The sequence below is a fragment of the Erythrolamprus reginae genome, chromosome 2 (genome assembly GCF_031021105.1).
Source record: "Erythrolamprus reginae isolate rEryReg1 chromosome 2, rEryReg1.hap1, whole genome shotgun sequence".
In the NCBI taxonomy this organism is placed as follows: domain Eukaryota; kingdom Metazoa; phylum Chordata; class Lepidosauria; order Squamata; family Dipsadidae; genus Erythrolamprus; species Erythrolamprus reginae.
Window position 1 is genome coordinate 104,389,214 of NC_091951.1, and position 21,615 is coordinate 104,410,828.

Consider the following 21,615-nt stretch of genomic DNA (forward strand, 5'->3'; position numbering starts at 1 on the left):
AACTAGTTCTGTTATAAACATTATGTCCCTATTAATTATGTCCCTTTAATTAACAATTATCTGATGTGACAAATCCACTAAATATTTTTAAGAAATGCATTGATCTTTCAATACATTTGAATACTGCATATCTGGCAGTATCAAAAACAAAAAAGTATCCAACATTCCATCAAATCATATTTTGAGATTTGTTGATTTTGGCTGAGCAAATGGACAAACTACAGGTAGCCCTTGACCTACAACAGTTCATTTAGTGTCAAGGCCACAGGGCCATTTGTTCACTCTCTTGTCTATATGCAAATTCATCACTATCTTGAAAGAGATCAATGACCATTGTATCATCTTCTAAACTTTAACGTAGGGTTCCCTCAAGGTGCGCTCACCCATGACCACTTCACCTAGTGACAGCAATCTCAACAGTCAAGTAGATGTTGTGATACGGTGTAAGGACTGTTGGGATGGTGTTGGTGAAGGAGATTGTCTACAGGATTACTGCAGCCTGAGTGTAGCTGAACTGGGGGTGGCTGCTGTCAGGTGAAAGAGAACATGCACACAGCCACTATGGTACAAGGAGGGAAGGAAGGGTGTGAGCCTATGACGCGGGCAATGGGCAAATTGAGCAGCATTATATAAGATCAATTATGCCTTCAATGTGGAGTTTAATACTTTGACAAAGTTAGTAGAGGACTAATAAAAACTAAGTAATTTCAGTAGTTTTAAATAAATTTTAAACAAGAGAGTGGGGAATGAATTATGGCTAAAGGGCAAGCAGAAATACTGTAATCAATGCTATTTACAATTGATTGTTAATTAAAAGGCATAATAAAATAAAGGCAAAATGTTTTGAAACAGAAATAAACAAACTGAGACTTTCTTGTCCAAAATTCAGTATCTTTGGTATCAAATAATGAGTTAACTGTATGGCAACTATGTTTTTATCTTCAGAAAAGAGGTTAGTGTACACTCAAAGTGTTCTCATTGAATTGAAAAATATTGTACAGAACTAACACCAGTCAATGCTGCAGGCAGTTGAAACTTTAAAATAGTCTTAATATAATTTGTACAGATAGTGCAGTAATTCCATTCAGTGGTCAATTTGCATAATAAGAATTTCACAGTCCTACTCAATCTTCTTTTACACTTTCAAAATTGCTCAAGAGGGTTTCCCAAACATGGAAGACGCAAGGATCATATAGGAGAAGATAAAGTCATTATATAATTGGAAGACGTACATGTTGGTCAAATAAAATTAGGTACAATCAATTATTTATGTTCATAGAAAAAGATCGCTGTACATACAGATCTTTATAAAATCCTGGAAATAAAAAGCAACATGTATTGGGCAAGGAAGGAACAGCCCATTACCAAAGACAGATGCAAGAAATGATGCATCAAAAAGGCTAAATTTACATCCCCCAATAACTTTGGAAATATTTGAGCTCTGAATTCATTCCCAGTTTGATAACTAAAATCTTACTGAAAATAAGATTAAAGCATTATTTCTGAAAAATATAATCTTTATATAAACACAGCTAATAGAAAAATCTGTAAAGAAAGGTATAAAAAGCTTGGTGGATCCTAGACATCAAAGTACAAGGAGCTTTTTAAAGACTTTGTGATACTTAAAGAGAATATATATTTAGTTTAGTATAGTGTATGACATGTTGCTTAAATCTTGTTTTCTCATTCAACTGATGTTTCAGCACAGGTCTCTTAGACTGAATTAAAACCTTCTTTCTTATTAGCATTTCCAGGACTTGAGCAGAGTTTGCTCCAAGGGTTGTTTAGAATAATGTGCCTTGACTGTGTGAAGAGCCCCATTTCTTGATTGTGTTATAATCTATGGCTCATAATATTTCTCAGCTGCTGTAGGTGTTTACTTTTTGTATTTTGTTTTAATTGATTTAAAATGAGTTTATGAATGTTTATCATCCAGTATTGTTTGACCCTAGCAGCCAGACTGTGCTACCCTGCCCTTCCACACACACACACACCACAAAAAGTTCTTTATTCAAGGCACACCTCACCAAAAAGGTTCTCAGGTGGCACAGACATTGAACCAAACAGGTCTTTGGGTGGCATGCACATTAAACAGTTCTTGTCACACTACATCCTCAAAACCTGGTATGACAAGAGGAACTAGGCAAGTCCAGTCCAAAAGGCACAAAGTCCAAGGCAGTAATCCAAAAGTCAGAGCACAAAGTCACGGGATACATGAAAACATACAGCAGGAAAGCAGACATGTTGTTCCAGTGATGTTCAATTCCTCAGGGTGGGATTAATCTTGCTGTTCTGCTCGGGTCAATATGACCCAAAATGAAATTTGAGACCTGTAGATTATTTGTCATGCGGATCTGAAACTTGTGATTAATTGACTTTTCCTCCTTTGGGGGGTTCTTGCTATAAGTATTTGGTTTTTTCCCTTTTGTTTCCTTTTTGCTACACACTGATTGTTGCATTTCACCTGAAACAGTACAAATGTATGGTAAATGCGAACACAACAGCAAGGTTAAACAGGTGATGCTAGTAGATCCTTGGAACAAACTTCCAGCAGACGTGGTAGATAAGTCCACAGTAACTGAATTTAAACATGCCTGGGATAAACATATATCCATCCTAAGATAAAATACAGAAAATAGTATAAGGGCAGACTAGATGGATCATGAGGTCTTTTTCTGTCGTCAGTCTTCTATGTTTCTATGCCATGTGGTGTTTCACAGGAAGCAAGATTGTCTCCTCACAAATAATAGAGCCAACTGGCTTTGTGTCTCTCCCTTATCCACCCTGTGCATCCTCGGATTGGGAGGAGGTATGGATTCCACCTTCTTCTCATCACTAACTGCTGGCAGCCAGCTGCTCTTTGTCCCTTTACCTGGAGCCTCCTGATGAACTTGCTGCAACTGCAGCGCTCTTGGCTCAGGCTTAGCCTGTTACTCATCCGAACCACCTGGCTGTTGATCAGATGTTCCACCAGGCTCAAACTCACCAATCCCTGTTCTTTTTTTTCTTTTTTTTTTTTTTATTAAAATATTTTATTATTAAAATGTAAACATATACATCATATATACAGCATATGGTACAATGAAAGAAGACAAAAAACAAAAAACAAAACATACAAACAAAAACAAAACTGGTAACAATATCGGCGAATAAGCAGGGGGGTTGAGTTGAAAACGAAAATTAGGTCAAGATATTATTGCTCAGTAACATATTTCGGCTAGATTATCAAAAATGATAAATACCAGTGTTGCGTTTACAAATCTTGTTAAGAAGTTATCAGTAATAGTTGTAAGTTTACATAATTAAATACATATACAGTCTCGTGTAATAATATTAGATAATAAAGTCCTTTATACCGGAATTGTGTCAGTTCATTTTTTTTTTCCCCTTAAAGCCTATTGGTCTCTCTGTTGCTACCTATCCATTTATAGAGAGGGTCCCAACAGTTGTTAAACGTATCTAACGGTTCGTTCCTGACTAATAGGGTCAGTTTTGACATTTCTGCGCAGTACATTATTTTCCTTAATATTGCTTCATTTGGGGGAAGGTCTTCATTTTTCCACCACTGCGCGTAAGTTAGTCTTGCTGCGGTAGTTAAGTGGATGATTAGATGAGCTTGGGGTTTCGACAATTTTTGCCTAACTATACCTAGTAGAAAACATTCAGGGGTCTTATCAAGCGTCAAGTTTAATATTTCTTCAATCCAATTTCCAATCATTTCCCAATAGGTTTTGGCTTTATTGCATTCCCACCATAGATGAAAGTAGGTACCCAATTCTTGTTGACATTTCCAACAGATTGGTGAAAGTTTGTTGTTCACTTTGGTTAATTTAACTGGGGTAATATGCCAACGGTAAAACATTTTGACCAGGTTTTCTTTATAAGAGGTGGCAATAGTCAGTTTATAGTTCTTTGTCCAAATTATTTGCCATTCCTCCTCTGTTATCTCTTTTTTAAGGTCGCGGTTCCATTTCTTAACATTGGGTTTTTGGTTAAAGGTGTCCAAGTCGTTGTAGTTTAAATAGCCATAAAAATTTTTGATTATCTTATCTTGGGGGCCTATACATAGCTTATCTAACAAAGCATTGTCCCTGTTCTGAGACCCCACTTGGCTCCATGTTTCCTTCTCTCTCCTCCTCTGAACTTATTTCCCAGGAGGGATCCAGGGGAAGATCCATGATACAAATTAGTTTGAGATCCAATATCCCCAAAAGAAAAAATAGGAGTTTTCCACAACATATAGTGCAAGGACTATACATAGGGCAAACAAGCAGAAGACTAGCAGACTGCCTCCATGAAAACCAGCTAGCAGTAAGTAGACATGATGAAAACTCCTAAAGCCCTGGCAGTCAGACAAATTGGCCATCAAAGGCATATAGAAATAAACAACATCCACATAGCATTCAAAAGAGTCAATCAAAAATCCCCAAAGGAAACAAAAAGACCAAGACATATTTTCACCAGCAATCAACCCATATGAGCAGAGATTACCACCAAAATTAATACTAGTCCTGCAGTCAAGTGAACAATACCGAGTGAGCAATAATGAACAATAAGTGCACAATAATGAGCCAATGGTATGCAGTGGTAAACAAATAAGCTAATACAATATTTGATTCTATAAACAGAAACACAGAATCAAAATCACAAGAAGTATTAGTACCGCTTTATAAAACCTTAGTAAGACCATACCTGAAATGCAACATCCAGTCTTGGTCACCACATTACAAAAAAAAGATGTTGAGACTTTGGGAAAAGTGCAGAGAAGAGCAACTAGGATGATTAAAGACCTTGAATCTAAAACATATGAAGAACGGTTGCAGAAATTGGATATGGCTAGTCTAGAGAAAAGAAGGGCTATGAATGACATGATAGTATCCAATATTTGAGGGGCTGCCACAAAGAAAAGAGAATCAATTTATTTCCCTAAGCACCAGAAGGCAAGTCAAGAAACAATGGATGGAAACTAATCAAGGAGAGAAGCAACTTGGAATTAAGGAGAAACTTCCTAAAGTGAGGACAATTAACCAGTGGAACAGTTTGCCACCAGAATTTATGGGTGATTTTTAAGAACAGATTGGACAGCCACATATTTGAAATGGTATAGGGTCTCCTGCTTAAGCAGGGGATTGTACTAGAAGGTCTCCAAAGTCCCTTCCAGCTCTATTCTGATTGAAAAACTCCAATCAAGGAACTACCAGCACAGATAAACAAGATAACAGTAAACAACAACCTAATCAAAGAAACACCAAGCCATTAATATATAAAAATAAAAGCCCCATTCCTTTCTGCCACTGCTGATGTTACTTTCTTTGCTAATGAAAAATCTAAACAAATCTACCAAGCTAGAGAGCACCAAGAACCTCCCTATTTATCCCTGAAGTCCAAATATTCTCTTCTGTTAGTATCACTTGTTTGCAATAGGCAGCCATATACTGTATATTGAATAAATAAATAAAAGTAAACTCGAAAAGCAAACATGACTAAATACAAACTATGACTCTAATTACCTGTATTAAATCTACCAGAATTCAATATCGCATTTCAAAAAAGTTAGATATAAAATTACATCTTGAATGTCATAGGATTTATTCTTACTTGAAAGAAATTCGGTGATAGGATTCTGTTGGTGGGAAATGTAAAAAAACCACCTCTCATGCTATTAACACTATGAATTGGATCTTAATTGTGTGATTGTTGCTACACACTGCTCATTAAATTATTTGCATACAGTAATTTATTTGAAATACAACATTTATATCTGACTCAAAAGGATTAGTCTTCCTTGGTACAGAAGAATTTACAATGACTAAGCATCTCTAAATCACATTCAATATCATTAAGGACAATTATCTAATTTCTAAAATATGTTTCTATTTAACAAATGGAGAAACATTTTTAATACATCTTCAGTTTTATTCACTGTAAAAAGAGAGACAAACCTATTGAATCCATTTAAGATTTGTTTTTGAGTAGATTTTTATATGATTTAACTGTAAATAAATACTTTCTGCAGAATTATATCTGAAAGCAATATATCACGTTCCAGACTGGTATTGGATAACTTGTTCAATATTGGTACACACCAGTCCTAGTTATTCAAATTACTGTTTTGCAAATGTCTATATTCCAGTAACATAACACTGTTTGTGACTAAATTGAGAAGAAAATGTCAGTGATCCAGAGATAAAGGAACAGCAACGAAGTATCAAACAACACAAAGTTTTCAAAGAATCACAAAAAATCTCTGAAATGAAAGTGACCCTAACCAAATTAAAAAGGCATACAGAAAGAATTATTTTTAAGAATAGAGGAAAATTTATTAAAATATTTGACATCATAAAGTTTTGAAAAAATATGAATTAAACTAATCTTTAATATATGTCACCAAGTTTTTCAAGGAAATAATAGTTCTATACATTTGACATTTAAACATTTTAGTGGAACTTTTGCTTTTTCCTGTGTTTATATGTTTTGCCGTTTTTGTTACTTTTGGACTTCTGACAATTGCTTGGATTAGTCCCTGAAATTGTTTTGGCAATATTTACAGAAAAGGTTTGCTCTTGTCTTGTATTTAGGGCCTGTAACTGAATTTAGGGCCTGCAAATACTTTGACCACCTAGTGAGAAGATAGGACTCAATGGAAAAAACTCTAAGGTTGGGAAAGATTGAAGGCAAAAGGAGAAGGAAAAATGAGATGGTTAGATAGTGTGATTGATGCAATGAAAATATATTTGGGCAAATTCCAGGAGATGGGGAGGACACAGGAACATGGCCTGCTATGGTCCATGGGGGTCACAAAGAGTCAGGCATAACTTAGTGACTGAACAATAACAACAACCTCCTTACACTAGGAGAGAATAATTAGCTCAAAATAATCTAAATTTGTACCAAGACTTTGTAACAAGACTAGAACTCATGGTTTCCCATTTTTTAGCTTGATGCCTTAAGCAGTTCACTAACAGGGTTGCTTCATTTGTTTTGCTTCATTTAGTCATCTTCCAATATGTAACATTCCTTTTCTACAAAATTAATATTTTTTCAGTTTTTTTCTTTCTTAAATGCTTTAATACCCTGTGGGAAAAGACAATGGGAAAAACTCCTCTATTTGACCAAGAAAACCACATGGGTATACAAGAAAAAGTGTGATGGTGGTGGGTGGTCCTTTCAGTTCAAATAATATTCAACATGCTACTGAGGAGTAGGTGAAGATCTTTCAGAGTACTAATGGTATTTATGATGAGCTAAATAAAACATTTGGGATGTCTGATGCTGTCATATAGAAAAAGAAAATCTGAAGTTATGAAGAACAAATTACAGTGGAACACAATGTAATAAACATGAACACGGGAATGCTCAACACAGTGAAAGATGACTATAGATTGACATCAGGCATTAATCAATTAAACTGGAATTGGATATTTCAGTGAGAAGTTAACATAATTTGCTACTCAGGATACACACATGGAAACAAAAAAACAATGAACTCATTGATTTCAAGGTCAGGAAGAATAAAGCAGCAAAGACAGCACTTAGATATAATACTATGATGCAACATTGGCTGAAGCAGAAAAAAGGAGCAGTTTAGTGTTCAGTTCAATTTAATATTCACAACCAAGCAGCTGGGGTTGGAGACTGGAATAACAAAGCTGGGAATTTTAAGGATGAAAACATTGAACAGTGATGGTTAACTTTTTCAGCACTGAGTGTCAAAACTGAAGTATGCTGGAGTGCCAGAAGAGGGCAGTTGGCCAGTGTGCATGCATGCAGAATCCAGATGCACTTCCATGTTTTGTTGCACACATGTGTGCATGTGCATGCCAGAACCCAGAAGAGAGCAGCGGGTCGGTGCGCATGAGCGCTGGATCAGCATGTGACAGAACCCAGAAGAGCAGCCAGCGATGACATGTGTGCCATAGGTTCATCACCCCAGACCTAGGAAATCAAAATGAAGCAGGGGAACAACTTATACTTTTTTGCCAATACAATGTTCTTTTTTTGTTGTCAATGCAGTCTTCAAACAACCAAAATGATGCCTGAATCACCTGGACATCAGCACTTTCTAGAGCTGAGACAGAATTATTGGCTAAAGTCACTCGGTTTCATGCATCAAAGCAGGAGTAGAACTTGAGTTCTTTAGAACTTGAATTCCTTTAACCACGGCTTAAAACCAAACCAGCTATCATATACATTTGAATATATGACTCATATCAGGTATTTTAAACAAAATATATTTTCCCAACTTTCACCATCCTCCTTCGTTCGCAGCTATCCAGATAGTCCAAAGATTGTTTGCAATATTCCCTTATTTTGTTTCTACTCAGCCATTCATATCACTTAACAGAATATAATAGTATATATTTCTGCTAACAACAAGAATAATATTGCCCAGTTTTGGGACATTTTATGTAGCATGCCACTATTAAGTTTTATTTATATATGTATTAGACATTTCTTCAAGACCCTGGTTAGCAATAAGTTTCTTCTTGAACTGCAGACTTTTATAAAAGAAGCACATTCATTCCCTCTTTTGAAACTTAAAGAATAATTAGATCAAAAATGGTTTTAAATATATCTACCATGAACGATTCCAGTTCTTACTCAATTAGAAAAGTCTTTCTCATTCAGTGCATCTTGAAAAATGGATAGCATATACGTAAGTATGAATGAAAGCTAGCAGCTTCAATAAAATAGGCGTTGATTGCTTACCTGAACGCCTCTTCTCGTACGGTGAGCGGGTACAGCAGTCACATGGGTTGCTCATGTCCAATCCGGTGGAACTGAGCCTAGTATTAAAAAAGCTTGCCGGATCCGCCCCTTCCCCAGAATTCGCGAATCCATAGACTAGGCTCAGTTGTGAAGCTCTGTAGTGTTCAACTCTCATTGTTAGAGGAAGAAAGAGATAGAAAGGTAAAGAAGACACATACAAGGGCGGGAAGTGACTGCTGTACCCGCTCACCGTACGAGAAGAGGCGTTCAGGTAAGCAATCAACGCCTATTCTCCGTACTGAAGGAGCGGGTCCAGCAGTCACATGGGACATACCCAATAGATGGTCCCTAGGGTGGGATTAGCTTGCTATCGTGTGAGATAACGGATTGGAGTACCCTTCTGCCGAAGGCAGCGTCCGCTGAAGCGTAAGAATCAATTTTGTAGTGCCTGATGAAGGAATTTGGCGAGGCCCAAGTGGCTGCTTTGCAGACCTCCTCCAACGGGGCTTGAGTCGCCCAAGCGGCCGAGGTGGCTGCGCTCCTGGTGGAATGCGCAGTGATGTTCCTTGGAACTGAGAGGGAGGCCGACTCATAGGCCTTAGATATAGTCCCTCTGATCCAACGGCCTATTACTGTTGAAGACACTTTGGCCCCCATGACTCTGGGATGATAGGCTACAAAAAGTGCTTCTGACCTCCGAAAGGGTCCTGTGCGTTGGATATATATTCTCAGCGCTCTGGTGAGATCCAGGGTGTGCCATCTAATTGCCAAGGGATGGTCTCGTTGGAGGCAGAAGGAAGGTAGGACAATATCCTGAGATCTGTGGAACATGGAACTGACCTTGGGTAAGAAGGTGGGGTCCAGTCGCAAGACTACCTTGTCCTGATGGAATTGACAAAGGTCCTGCCTGATTGAGAGGGCAGCCAGCTCCGAAATGCGTCGGGCAGAGGTAATGGCCACCAGGAAGGCTACCTTAAAGGATAGGTACCTGAGGGACGCCGATTTTAGGGGTTCGTATGGTGCCTGCGTGAGGGAGTGGAGAACCCGTGGCAAGTCCCAGGATGGATACCTGTGGACCTTGGAAGGTCTGAGGTTGGCTATGCCCTTGAGGAATTCCTGAACTTCAGGGAAGGATCGGAGAGGCTGTCTGCGGGGGCCCCCTAGGACAGATGAAATGGCTGCCAGATGACGCCGGAGGGTGCTGGTGGAGAGTCCTTTATGGAAACCTTGCATAAGGAAGGAAATAATTCTGTGTATGGGGATGCACAGAGGGGAGAGACCTTCCTGAAGACACCACTGGTGAAACTTGGACCACGTGTGGTCGTAGATTCGATTGGTCGAGCCCCTTCTGGCCTTTAGAATGACCTCCACTAAATCGGGGTCATGCCCACGCAGTTCTAAATCTCTCCTGATAACAGCCAGGCGGTGAGGTGGAACCACTCCGGGTCTGGATGGAAAGAGGCCCCCTGCCGCAGCATATCCCCCGAAACGGGGAGTCGCCAAGGGTCCTGGACGGACAGCTGTTGGAGATCTGCGAACCAGGGCCGGCGGGGCCAATGAGGGGCGATTAAGATTACTCGGGCCCTCTCGGTGAGGACCTTGTGAATCACGTCCGGGAGGATTGGAATTGGAGGAAATGCATAGAGTAGGCCTGGAGGCCATGGACTCCGGAGGGCATTGATCGCTTCCGCTCCCGGGGATGGAAATCTGGAATAGAAGCGAGGGAGTTGGGCGTTCGCATTGGTCGCGAAGAGATCCAGGACTGGTAGGCCGAATCTGAGGGTGATTTGATGGAACAGGTCTTGATGGAGGTTCCACTCTCCTGGGTCTATCGTTGCTCGGGATAGCCAATCCGCCTGGATGTTGAGACTCCCCGAGATGTGATCGGCTAGGAGCGACTGGAGATGTTTTTCCGCCCAAAGGCCCAGCTTGAGGGACTCCCTCATGAGAGCCTTGGATCTCGTGCCCCCTTGCCTGCAGATATGGCTTTTTGTGGCAATGTTGTCGGTGAGAATGAGAACGTGCCGGTTGGGGATGCGAGGAGAGAAATGCTTCAGAGCCAGGGAGACGGCTCTTAACTCTAGCCAATTTATTGGCCTGGAAGCTTCCTCCGGGGACCACGTGCCCTGGGCTATCATCCCCTGGGCGTGGGCGCCCCATCCCGATAGACTGGCATCTGTGGTGATGACAAATTGATCCGGGCACCTGAACGGGGATCCTCTGTCCATGGCCGGAGACTTCCACCACTTGAAGGATCTGCGAACACTCAGTGGAATGACGATGCGTCGATTTGAGTTGCTGTGCCCCGATCTCTGAAAAGGCAACAGAAGCCACTGGAGTTCCCTAGCATGAAGGCGAGCCCAGGGAATGATGCCTATGCATGACACCATCTTCCCCAAAAGGGAAGATAGAGTAACTATGGATACTGAAGGATTAGATAAAATGTTAGAAATTAACTCCACAATACTGAGTTTTCTCTCGGGAGAGAGAAAAACCTGGGAAGATTTTGAATCAATAATGGCTCCCAGGTGAGGAATGGAAGTGGAAGGTTGGAGGTGACTTTTTTCAAAGTTAATGGAAAACCCATGGTCCTGAAGGACTGACATGGTGACAGAAAGGTCTGATTTCACTCTCTCTAGGGAGTTCCCATGAATTAAAATATCATCAAGATAACATAAAATGTGGATGGGAGACGCCCGGATATAGGTCGCCAGGGACCCCAAGAGCTTTGTGAAGACCCGAGGGGCCGAGGAAAGGCCAAATGGCATCGCCCTATACTGGAAATGCCTGCCTTGAAAGGAAAAACGTAAAAATTTTCTGTGGCATTTGGCTATAGGAATGTGAAGGTAGGCCTCAGTGAGGTCTAAGGAGACCATGAAATCTCCCGAGTGAATGGCGGCCAAAATAGAAGACAAGGAGTGCATTTTAAACTTCCTATATTTGATGAATAGGTTTAGTTTCTTTAAATCCAAAATGGCTCTCCAACCTCCGGAGGACTTTGGAACCATAAATAGGATGGAGTAAAAACCTAGGCCCTTCTGACCGGAAGGGACCGGCTGAATGGCTCTAATGGACAATAGATGAGAAATGGCCTCCTCCATACGGTTACAATCTGAGGATGACCTGGGCGAAGGGCAGGAAATAAAACGTTTAGGGGGAGGAGAAATAAATTCTAAAAGAAGGCCTGTTTGAACAGTGTCAATGACCCAAGGGTCCTTGGAGGTGAGACGCCAATTTGCAGCGAAATGAGCTAGGCGACCCCCTATGGGAATGGAGGAAAGGTTACCATCTAGGTTTTTTTGAAGCCCTGTTAGAGGCAGCTCCCCTTTGGAAACGAAAACCCCTACCCCTGGAGTTCCTACCTTGGGAACGAAAGCGGGGGGAATACTGACCTGGAGATCTCTGATAGGAAGCCGCTTGATCTTGCTGGCGCCCTGGGCGACGAAAGGACTGCGTTTTAGTAACCTTTTTTGTGGTTGGACCCAAAACCTTCTTCTTGTCTGTGGTCTCCGTGAGGAGAGGGTCCAGAAGATCACCGAAGAGAAGGTCGCGCTTTAAGGGGCCCTGGGATAACTGCCACTTTTGGCGAACTCCCGCTTGCCAAGGGCGAATCCATAGGAGTCTTCTTGCCGTTGTAGAGGCTGCAATAGACTTAGCAGAAAATCTAGTAGATTGTAAGGTGGCATCAGCCACGTACTGGGCAGCTGCAAAGACCTTGTTGAAGTCTTGTTGACCTCTCAAGTCATCTGGAGGAATGTGCTGTTGAAGTTGGCGAAGCCACAGCAGCATGGCTCTGGAGAAGAAGGAGGCTGCTGCAGAACTTTTAATGGCCCAGGAATCAGCGGAGAATCCTCTTTTGAGCATTTGCTCGATGCGCTTGTCCTCTGGACGGAGGACTTCCTCCGCCTCGCCTGGCACAGCCGCTGCCGAGTGAAGAATTTTGACAGGTTCATCTGGTTTGGGAAAAGATAGAAGCTCTTCATAGGAAGAGGAGAGTTTATACAACTTTCTGTCCTTGGTAGAGGGATTAAGGCCAGAGGCTGGAAAATCCCACTGTTTAAGTAAGGCATCTTTAAATAATTTAGGCATAGGGATTACCTCGTTATCCTCCTGTTCCTCTGTGAAGTAAGGTAAATTCTCCTCCGGGGGATCAGTGGAAGTGGAGGCTTGTTTCTCCTGGGCCGCTAATCCCGTAGAAATTCTAGCTTTGAGGAGGAGAGATTTGAATAGTTGAGAAGGGAAAATAGTAATAGGAGGAGGGACCTTTATTTGGGATTCCTCATCCTCTGATAAGCCCTGGAAAGGGTCTTCATCCTCCTCTACATCCTCATATTCATCTTGGGAGGACTCTGAGTCATCCTGAATAGGAGCTCTGACCGCTGGGGAAGAACCCAAGGGACGGGAGGAACGAGAAGGAGGAAGAGGTAAAGGAAGCTCATTGATGGAGGAGAGTTTGGCATCAATGGCTTTGGACAACACAGCAAAAATAGATTGGAACTCAGGAGGTAAACTGGAAATATCAGCAGAAATGGCAGAAGAATTCCTAAAGGCCTGGGAGGATCCTGGCTGGGGGGAATCTTCCATAATATCTGGTTCCTCTGGACCTATGCCCCATAGGTTAGGTTGGGGTCTGTCTAGGTTTGGCTCATCCAGAGATAACACAGGGACCCCAGAAGGAGGCAGACTAGAGGCCTCTGGTGGGTCTTGACTACTGATTACTTGGGCCTGCACTTTCAAACGTTTTGCTGATTTATCATGAATCTTTTGTAGGGCTAGGTCCCTTCTCTTCTCGGCCCTGGTGACCTTGGTCGAGGGGCGGGCCCCTGGAGAAGAGGAGGAAGAGGCCTGGGGGATACTAGTAATCTCATCGCCTGTAGGCCTGGCCTCTCTGGGACCTTTAGTTGTGCCTCTCTTGGGAAAAGTAGCCATAGTCTGACAATTAACAGAAGACAAGGCTGAGCCAATAACTAAATTATAAGGAGAAGATTTCAAGGACTTCCCAAGAGGAATGGATCCTGCTTCGAGGCCTCGAAGCTGCTGAAACGTGAGGACAATCTGGGCAAACCCAGAGTTCGTGCCCCCAAATCCAGCGGGGCCAGCCTCCCTAAACTTTGCAATTAAGTAAAACCAAGGCACTCTGGTTGGAGGCTAGGCCGGTGGAGAATTTAGCCTGGGACCCCCAAGGCCCGCTCCCGGATCCACGCGGTGGACTGAGGCCTACGCGGCTGGCAGAAGGCCAACACGAGAGGCCTAGATATTTTAAGAAAGGGCGCGAAGGCCTTCGCGCCAAAAAATCGCTTCGTAGAATTTGTTAAGGGAAAAGCGATCGACTAAGTCCAGGAGACTAGAGGCGTCCCACTCCGCAGGAGGTATTTTATAAGCCCTTAAATATATTTTTATACAATAAATAAGCAATAATCCAATGATAAATACTTGCACCAGGACCTCCAGGCCAAGGGATTAGAAGAATCCACAAGCGGCCGCAGGAATCGTAACCGGCAAAACCGCCGGGGGAAAACGAAACCGCAACTTCTCCCAAGTAAAAAAGCCTAGCCGCCTTTTACTTTTTTTCCTTTTTAAAACGGCTGGCGCAAATAGTGCAAGTAATAAAATAAAGACAATAAATCTTACTACTTTTTTGAAGGAAAGATCGAAGGGAAGGTGTTAGAATGTTGAACGAGCTATCACATACAACCGCAGGATATGCGAACTGAGCGAATTCTGGGGAAGGGGCGGATCCGGCAAGCTTTTTTAATACTAGGCTCAGTTCCACCGGATTGGACATGAGCAACCCATGTGACTGCTGGACCCGCTCCTTCAGTACGGAGAACAGCATTTACTCAAACCAAAAGAGAATTTAGTTCAAATAATTCAGGCCATAATGTTATAATTAGATGTTCTGGATCAGCAAGTTTTAATGAGGTTAAAATTATGCACATCAACACTTTTTAATACTAAAAGGATTTACATTCTGCAAGATATTCTGGCATGATATTTCCAAATCAAATAACAAATAAAGATGTATTATTGCCGTATCATTTGGGACTTCTAAGGTTCTGATTTACTGATTCTATGAGTCTAAAATATATAAACATAAATTAAAATTGTCTAAAGCAACATGTTGTCATAGTTTTCTGGGGAAAGAAAATAGCTTGTCAGTTATTTTGAAGAGTGCCCCATTAAATGATTTTCATTTTAAAACTAGGCCCTGATGAGTTTTGTTCATTTTACAGCTTTTTATTATCAGCTGCCCAAACATACAAGAGCTAAGTAGCAGGTTTATTTCACATGGCAGTCTCAAAATATGACAATGTGGCAGGAAAAAGGTAGAAGCTGGCTAATGCATCTAAAAGGTAGTCATTTATCATGCAATCTTACTTATCACGTGATGATGACTACTGCAAAGAATAGGTTGCAGGCATTCAAGGGGAGAGAGGAGTACAGCCAACGGAAATAAGTATTTCTAATTTTAAAAAGTATTTTATTCTATGAGCTAAACCCTACTCTGTTACCTTGGCTACATGGCCTGAAAAAGAGTATATGGAATGAGGGGGTGGGTGGATTATAACTGCTTCATACAGCAACCCTTTGCAGTTATGACAGGGATGAAAACTGTGATCAGTTATCGTATTTTCAAATGTTGCAGGTCTGTAATAGAAAAGTTGAAGACCATACGCAGTTATGGTTTCACTTAGCACCCATTTTGCTGATCAAGCAAGTTGCCGGCCCCAATAATGGTTGCTAAATGAGGATTACTTGTTCAACATTCAGATGGATGATGTATCCAAGAAATTTGTTTTTCATACTCGACTTTTATTATTACATGATGCTTTCTAATGGACAACATAAACAACTGTACTAAACATTGACATTTTCATTATTAATTACATTTATGAAGTTTACATTGATATTGAAAAGCATATACTGATTACCTTTATATCATTATTTTCTCTTTTTAAGACCCTCTTATCCCTTTTATGAGCAATAGCATTGCTGCTATTCCTGATGACTACAGAGTTTACAGCAGATATTTCCGTCTCTCTGCACCCTGGCAGAGAAACATCTGTTGCGGCCTAGGATTGAACTCTCAACCTTCCAAGTGGAAGGTAAGTGTCTTCACCTCTAGGCCACAGCACTGCTCTTGATTATCTTTATATATCTTATAATCCCAATATAATTCAGATAGACGCAGCCAAATGCTACCACCCCTGCTGTCCAGATGAATGGGACAAAGAGGAAGCAAAGAAATGAACTCACAGCCAGTTAAGACTCCAAATATTAGAGCTGTTTGGGTTGTACAGATGTAATTCTCAGCTTCATCATCAATTTTTGCTGTTGTAAGAAACTTCAATATTTTCTTTAAATAGCCCAAATCCTCAGAAACACATGAAGATTTAGAAAGAGTTACCCAAAACACTCCAAATTTTTTATCTTTTACCAAATTGCGTTTTTACTGCACCAGAGGAGAAATTGTTAACTATATAAAGCAATGTTTAATATTAATTTTAAAATTAATGAAATAAAATTATGTTTAATTTTAGTACTGCCCCTACTTACGAGTTCTAAAAGTGAGGCTTTTAGCCCATGACACTGAGAGTCAGTCCACTATGGCTCTTCACTCAGAAGCTTCCAAATCTTTGTAATATCTCATTGTATTTTAAGCTAGTTCTCTTGTTTTTATCTAAATTTGCAGCACCATTTGTTTTAGACTGGCTGTTCTAAATCTTAGCTCACGCTCACAGTCTACCTGGTCTATAAGTTAAGTCCTTAGTTCAAGTGGCACTTTAGCGTCCATATTATAAATGGGCTTGATATCATCTTCTTTCCAGATCTTCCAGCTTGCAGTAAATCATTAAAATTGAAAAGTGAACATGCATAGAAACCAAATATGTATGTTCAAAAATCTTAATTTACCTCCGGTGTGGGGAGGTATTTGTTAACCTTTCAATTATAACTGAATTTGATACCTATAAAGCAAATTTAGTTCAAGATCTTATATCCTTAATATAGTACATAGGTGTTTCTCCCCCAAAGAAAAAAAATCTTTAAAATATTAAACAATTAAATCATTCTCAAATTACAGAATTCCTAAAACTTATTTTGAGCTTTATAATGTGTTGTTGTTTTTCTGTTATATCAACAGCATTAGGCAATAAAACTATGAATGCTCCATTGCTGTTTTGACCTTTGCAGTACCCTTAATACTCTGTGTCTTTGGAATAAAGATCATGGAATATTGGGAAAAGAAACTATAGATGCATTTCAGAGCAAAAGATCATTGTGCTCAATAAGAAAATTATTAAATATCATATTCTCATTGAAACTGAAATCTTGTACAAAAATCAATAGATATGAAGCACACACAAAGCTCCCAAATGCATTCCTTTGGAAACTATGAAGCAAAAATAAATTACTGTATCTCTGAAGCAATCTAAATTTATAATGTCTAAGAGGGAATTTCTAATGTTATTTATGTAGTTTTAACCTGCACAATAGTGTAAGTTATTTCATCTTGCAGACTTCCTCCTTCAAATCTGCCCCTTGGGATTCACAATCCTCCAGAGTTAAATTAATGAGGCAGGAAACTACAAGCGGGAAAGGCTATATGATCCAGCAGTAGTTTCCATCCCATTGGTGGAAGGAATTTTTAAATGCTATCCTAAAACTGTAATTCTTTGCGTGCTCAAGAGTAAGATCCATGTAATCCACTGGGTCATATCAGAAGTGATAGATTGACTGCAATACTTGTTTAAAATTTTACCAAAGTTTGTAATATTTTTCAGTTAATACTTCTGCTCCTTCCAATAGTAAGCTGCTTTCAAAGAACTGAACCTGTGGGATGTAATTTATAGTGACTTAAGTTATGCTAATACTGCATAAAAGTGAATGAGATCATTCAGTTACTGCTTGAGGTCACAGCCAAAAAGGCACTTCTGTTGTCACCAGTATGCATTTATTTGCATCAAAATTCTATCAAAATGAAAAGATGTGAAATATAGCAAAGAACTTTTGTTCATAGATAGTAGTCCAAGTCCTAGAACTTAATATTTATCAGTAGGAATTGAAAAACATAATATTTAAATTCATCTTATTGCTAGGACTGTTTGGTAACAGAATGTATGCCACAAGATTTTTACACCTGATGATTTTATAGAGTAGGGAAATTCATGGGAATATTTTAGTACAATCCAGTAGACATTTTCAAGTTTCTTGTCAAACTTAAAACTTATTCCTTCTAAGCCATTGGCAGATTTCTAAATGCTAGAACACCTTCAAAATATCAACAAAATTCAAAAATAGCAGCACAAACTGAACCCATTAACTTTAAGTAAGTTTCTATCTGCACTCTTAGCTTGTAAGATGCTTTTGCCAATATATTATTATAACATTATCATGTTATTCTGACAGATTTCCCTGATGTTAAAAACTTCACATTGGATCTGTTAAAATCAAATAGTCTCAGAAAGACATCAGAAAATTATTAAGTGAGTTATTGAAAAAACTACCCAGCAATCCAGAGTTGTATAATTCATGGCTGAAAGATTTTGTGACTGAAAGGCTATTATTTTCCCAGAGGGATTGCTGCATAACATTTTGCTGAAAGCAAGAGAAATGCTCACAGAGAGGTCTATACTTATCAACCCACCCATCCTATTTAAATTTTCAATCCATTCAATCAAAATGGCATGTCAGCCCCTTCCCCCCCCCCAAAAAAAAATCCATGCCACTCTTTCGGGACATTTAAGAGTGATACAGCTGGGAATTTATTATTGCACAGCACCACCCTACAAAGAAAGTGACATCTCTGACCAGAGGTTAAAAAGAAATGCAGGTTATGCTATTCTTTTTACCCCTTTTAAATGCTATTTGAAACTAGGACAAGCTTCAAAAAAATAGAAGTCCAGCCTTTTTGCTCATACATTAAATCCCCCACCTGTAGAACAATATGGATCTATCCATCCAGGTTTATCTGAGGAAAAAGACACAAGTAGGAGAATCTTATTCACTGTGATTTTTCACGGGGCACTTGGATTTGTCCCAAGGCAACCTTGATTTACTTGCAGTGACCTCCTTTTCTTACTAGGCTTCTACCAGGCACTCCCCATCCAGTTTAACCGAGACTGAAAACCCACAGAAGACCACTTAAAGCGGGCGAACAAGAAAAAAAAGTCGGTTTATTCGCAAATGTCAATAGCTCCTTCCCCCCAAAAAAATACAACATTCCGTCGATGCATTTATAAGATTCGATTTTCCACTTTGCAATGCAAATCAGGAAGCTGCACTCCCGCGCGTAAAAACGCGCGCCTTACGCCCGTCAGCACGCGCACATACACACATACACACACACAATACTGTACACTAGGAACAGCAGAGAGAGGTGAAAGGGGGGGGGGTGTGAATATCTGTTATCTTCTAGACACGGTACCCAAAACAGAAGATGCAAAAGCTGGAAACGTTCCACAAACTCCGGGCAATATCAAATCCCCGGAGAAGCAACGAGACGGATTTTTTTTACAAGTAACTGTCACAAAACACCCCCGTTCCTTGCAAAGCCAATCCAAAAAAACTTGGTCGATCCTCCGCTTTCTTTCTTCACTTGATCCCAGCCGCCCCAACTTTATTTCCAGATCAGTCCCCCAACGAGTCCGGCTACTCACCCCACCTCGGTTGCTAGAAGGGGGTCGTCTGTGGTTTTTAGTTCTCCCCCCACAGCTTGAGCGCCTCTTCTCCAAACTGCGTCCAGGATGGAACACAAACGTGCTTTTCGGGGAAGCGGAGTGGGGGGTGGGCTCGCCTGTCCCGAGCAACGCGAGTTCGTTCTTCAGCAGCGCCCCTTCCAGCAGGGTAATTCCATGGAGAGGGGGGGAGGGGAGACCGCGTTAAGCGCGAAGCAAAGCGCGACTCGAGCGAGCCCCTTAGGAAATCATGGTGCCTCCTGCTGCGGGGCCAGCGGCACGGGCAGCTTCGGCTGGAGGAAGCCCAAAAGCTCGACCGCCTTTTGGGGGGGAGGGATGAGGGGGTAGTTCCCGGGGAGAAAGCCCTCCTCACGCCCGGGCAGTGCGGGGCATCCTCGAAGAAGCGGGAATTCAGGGGGGGGGGCTGCTGCCTGTCACAAGTCCACCCCGCTTTCGGCGCTCAGCGCGTGCTGGACTCACCCGGATGCTGGCGCTGCCGCCTTGCCCGGGGAAACATCGCTGTGGAGGACGCACCTGGACCTGCTGCTGCAGCCGCTCAGGCTGGCCGGCAGTCTCGGAGAAAGAAGGAAATTCCCGCTTTCGCTGTCCTGGCTCGGCTTGCCCCGTTTGCCGGGGTTTCCCCTGGCGCTCGGCGCTTCCCTCCCCGCGCCTCAGCGGCACTCTCCTCGCTTCCTGCCTGCGGGATTCCTGGCGAAAGAGACGGCGCTGGCTGAGGCAACACAAGCCGAGTTGCGCACCAAGCTCGCCTCAGCGGCGGCGGCGGCAGCAGCGGCTACAAAGAAAACAACCGCCGGCAGCTCCAACCAGCCAGTAGAAAAGACCCCCACCCCTGCGCGCGCCCCACCAGAGCCTTTGGCTTTCCCACGTGCTGCGTCTTTCCCCGGTTTGTGTTGGCGGGAGGGGGGAGAAGCCAAAGGGGAACGGCGTCCGAGTTGTTCCCTCGCTCCTGCCCCAGCTCCCCTCCGCGCGTCGCGCTACTGGGACTTTCCCGCGTCGCCCGTGCCAGGAATCCTGCTTTGCCAAGGTCGCAATCCTCGGAGGAAATGGAGGAGGGAAAAAGGCTGCTTCGCCTTCCAGACCCTGCAAGATCGGGCGCCGGAGCAAGCAAGCAAGCCACGTTGCTTTACAAGCCCAGGAACCCAGTTTCGAAGCTTTCTCTCACCTGACGCTACTCGCGGTCCGTCACCCAGCACTTAAAGTGTGCGGGCGGAATTTCAACTTGTTTGCTCCTGTTTGGATAAGGTCACCTAAGCTAGGCACGGTAACCAGAGCAGAGTAGTCTTTTTGCCCTCCGCCCCATTATATCCCACCCCTTGACATCCTCAGGAATGGTGGCGTGTGTAAATGTGTTTGTGTGTGCAAGTGGTACCTCTTGCAATGAGATGCTGAAGTCAGGCAATCGTTGCCTCTGAAGTATTTGAATGCAAGGATAAGATCACATTAGTCCCTTAGGTGGGTATCCTTGTGGTTTCTTTCTCACATGTCATGTCATGTCTGTCGTCATGACATTACCATTGCTAGCCCAGGAATGATTTCTAGCCCATGAATGAATAGTTTTTACAAGATGGCTACAAGATCAATTTTTAAGGAATGATTTCCCCCCTCAGCTGGCAAGTAATCTCTGTTAGTTTCAAGGTGAGTGTATTTTGACACGCTTCACTGTATTCTGTTTATACTACAGTTTGAGGGCCTGGGGTGAGGGGAGGGGAATGGGTGGGAATACCCAGCACCTATTGGCCACTTCAGGCAGCAACACCAGATGCAATCACACTTCCCTTCCCTTGGAATCCTGCCTCTATTCCTTCCCTTTTCCCTCCAGTAAGAAAGATCAAAACAAAGTGGCAACTGCACTTTCAATGTAGTGAATAAGAAAGATGACCTTGACAGAGATCATTTATTTGTTTGTTTGTTTAATTTTTATTCTCATCAAAAGCCATTATGCCTAAGGCAAAAGGGACTGAAGAATGGCCAGATAATACACAGTATTACAGTATTCATTCAGCTATAGGGAGGAGGAGTAGATGCAACGCAGACTTGTAAGATTTTGTTATTGTAATAAATCTCAATAAAATTACTTTTGGCTTCCTCCTGGAATTGACTTCCTAATCAAGTCTACCTTGTGGGGCTGACCTATAAGTAGTTCTCTACAATCTGCCAAACATCTTGGGAGAAAGGGGAATTGCTGCAATCAGGGCAATAGTTGAATAAG

At 41.7% G+C, this 21,615-nt stretch overlaps 1 long non-coding RNA gene across 2 annotated transcripts in view; it reads right to left on the minus strand.

Annotated features, from left to right (window-relative positions):
- LOC139160752 (uncharacterized) overlaps positions 1-19,887 on the minus strand; it is a 95,620-nt gene extending 75,733 nt beyond the window's left edge. Inside the window, exons 1-3 of one of the 2 annotated variants that reach the window (XR_011558005.1) lie at positions 19,866-19,887; positions 19,368-19,543; positions 7,897-7,935 (exon numbers count right to left, since the gene is read on the minus strand). This is a non-coding gene — a long non-coding RNA (uncharacterized lncRNA). Of the gene's footprint in view, positions 1-7,896; positions 7,936-19,367; positions 19,544-19,865 lie in introns of those variants that run through there. The other variant, XR_011558006.1, reaches the window with a different exon arrangement.
- Between the last annotated feature and the right edge of the window lie 1,728 nt (positions 19,888-21,615).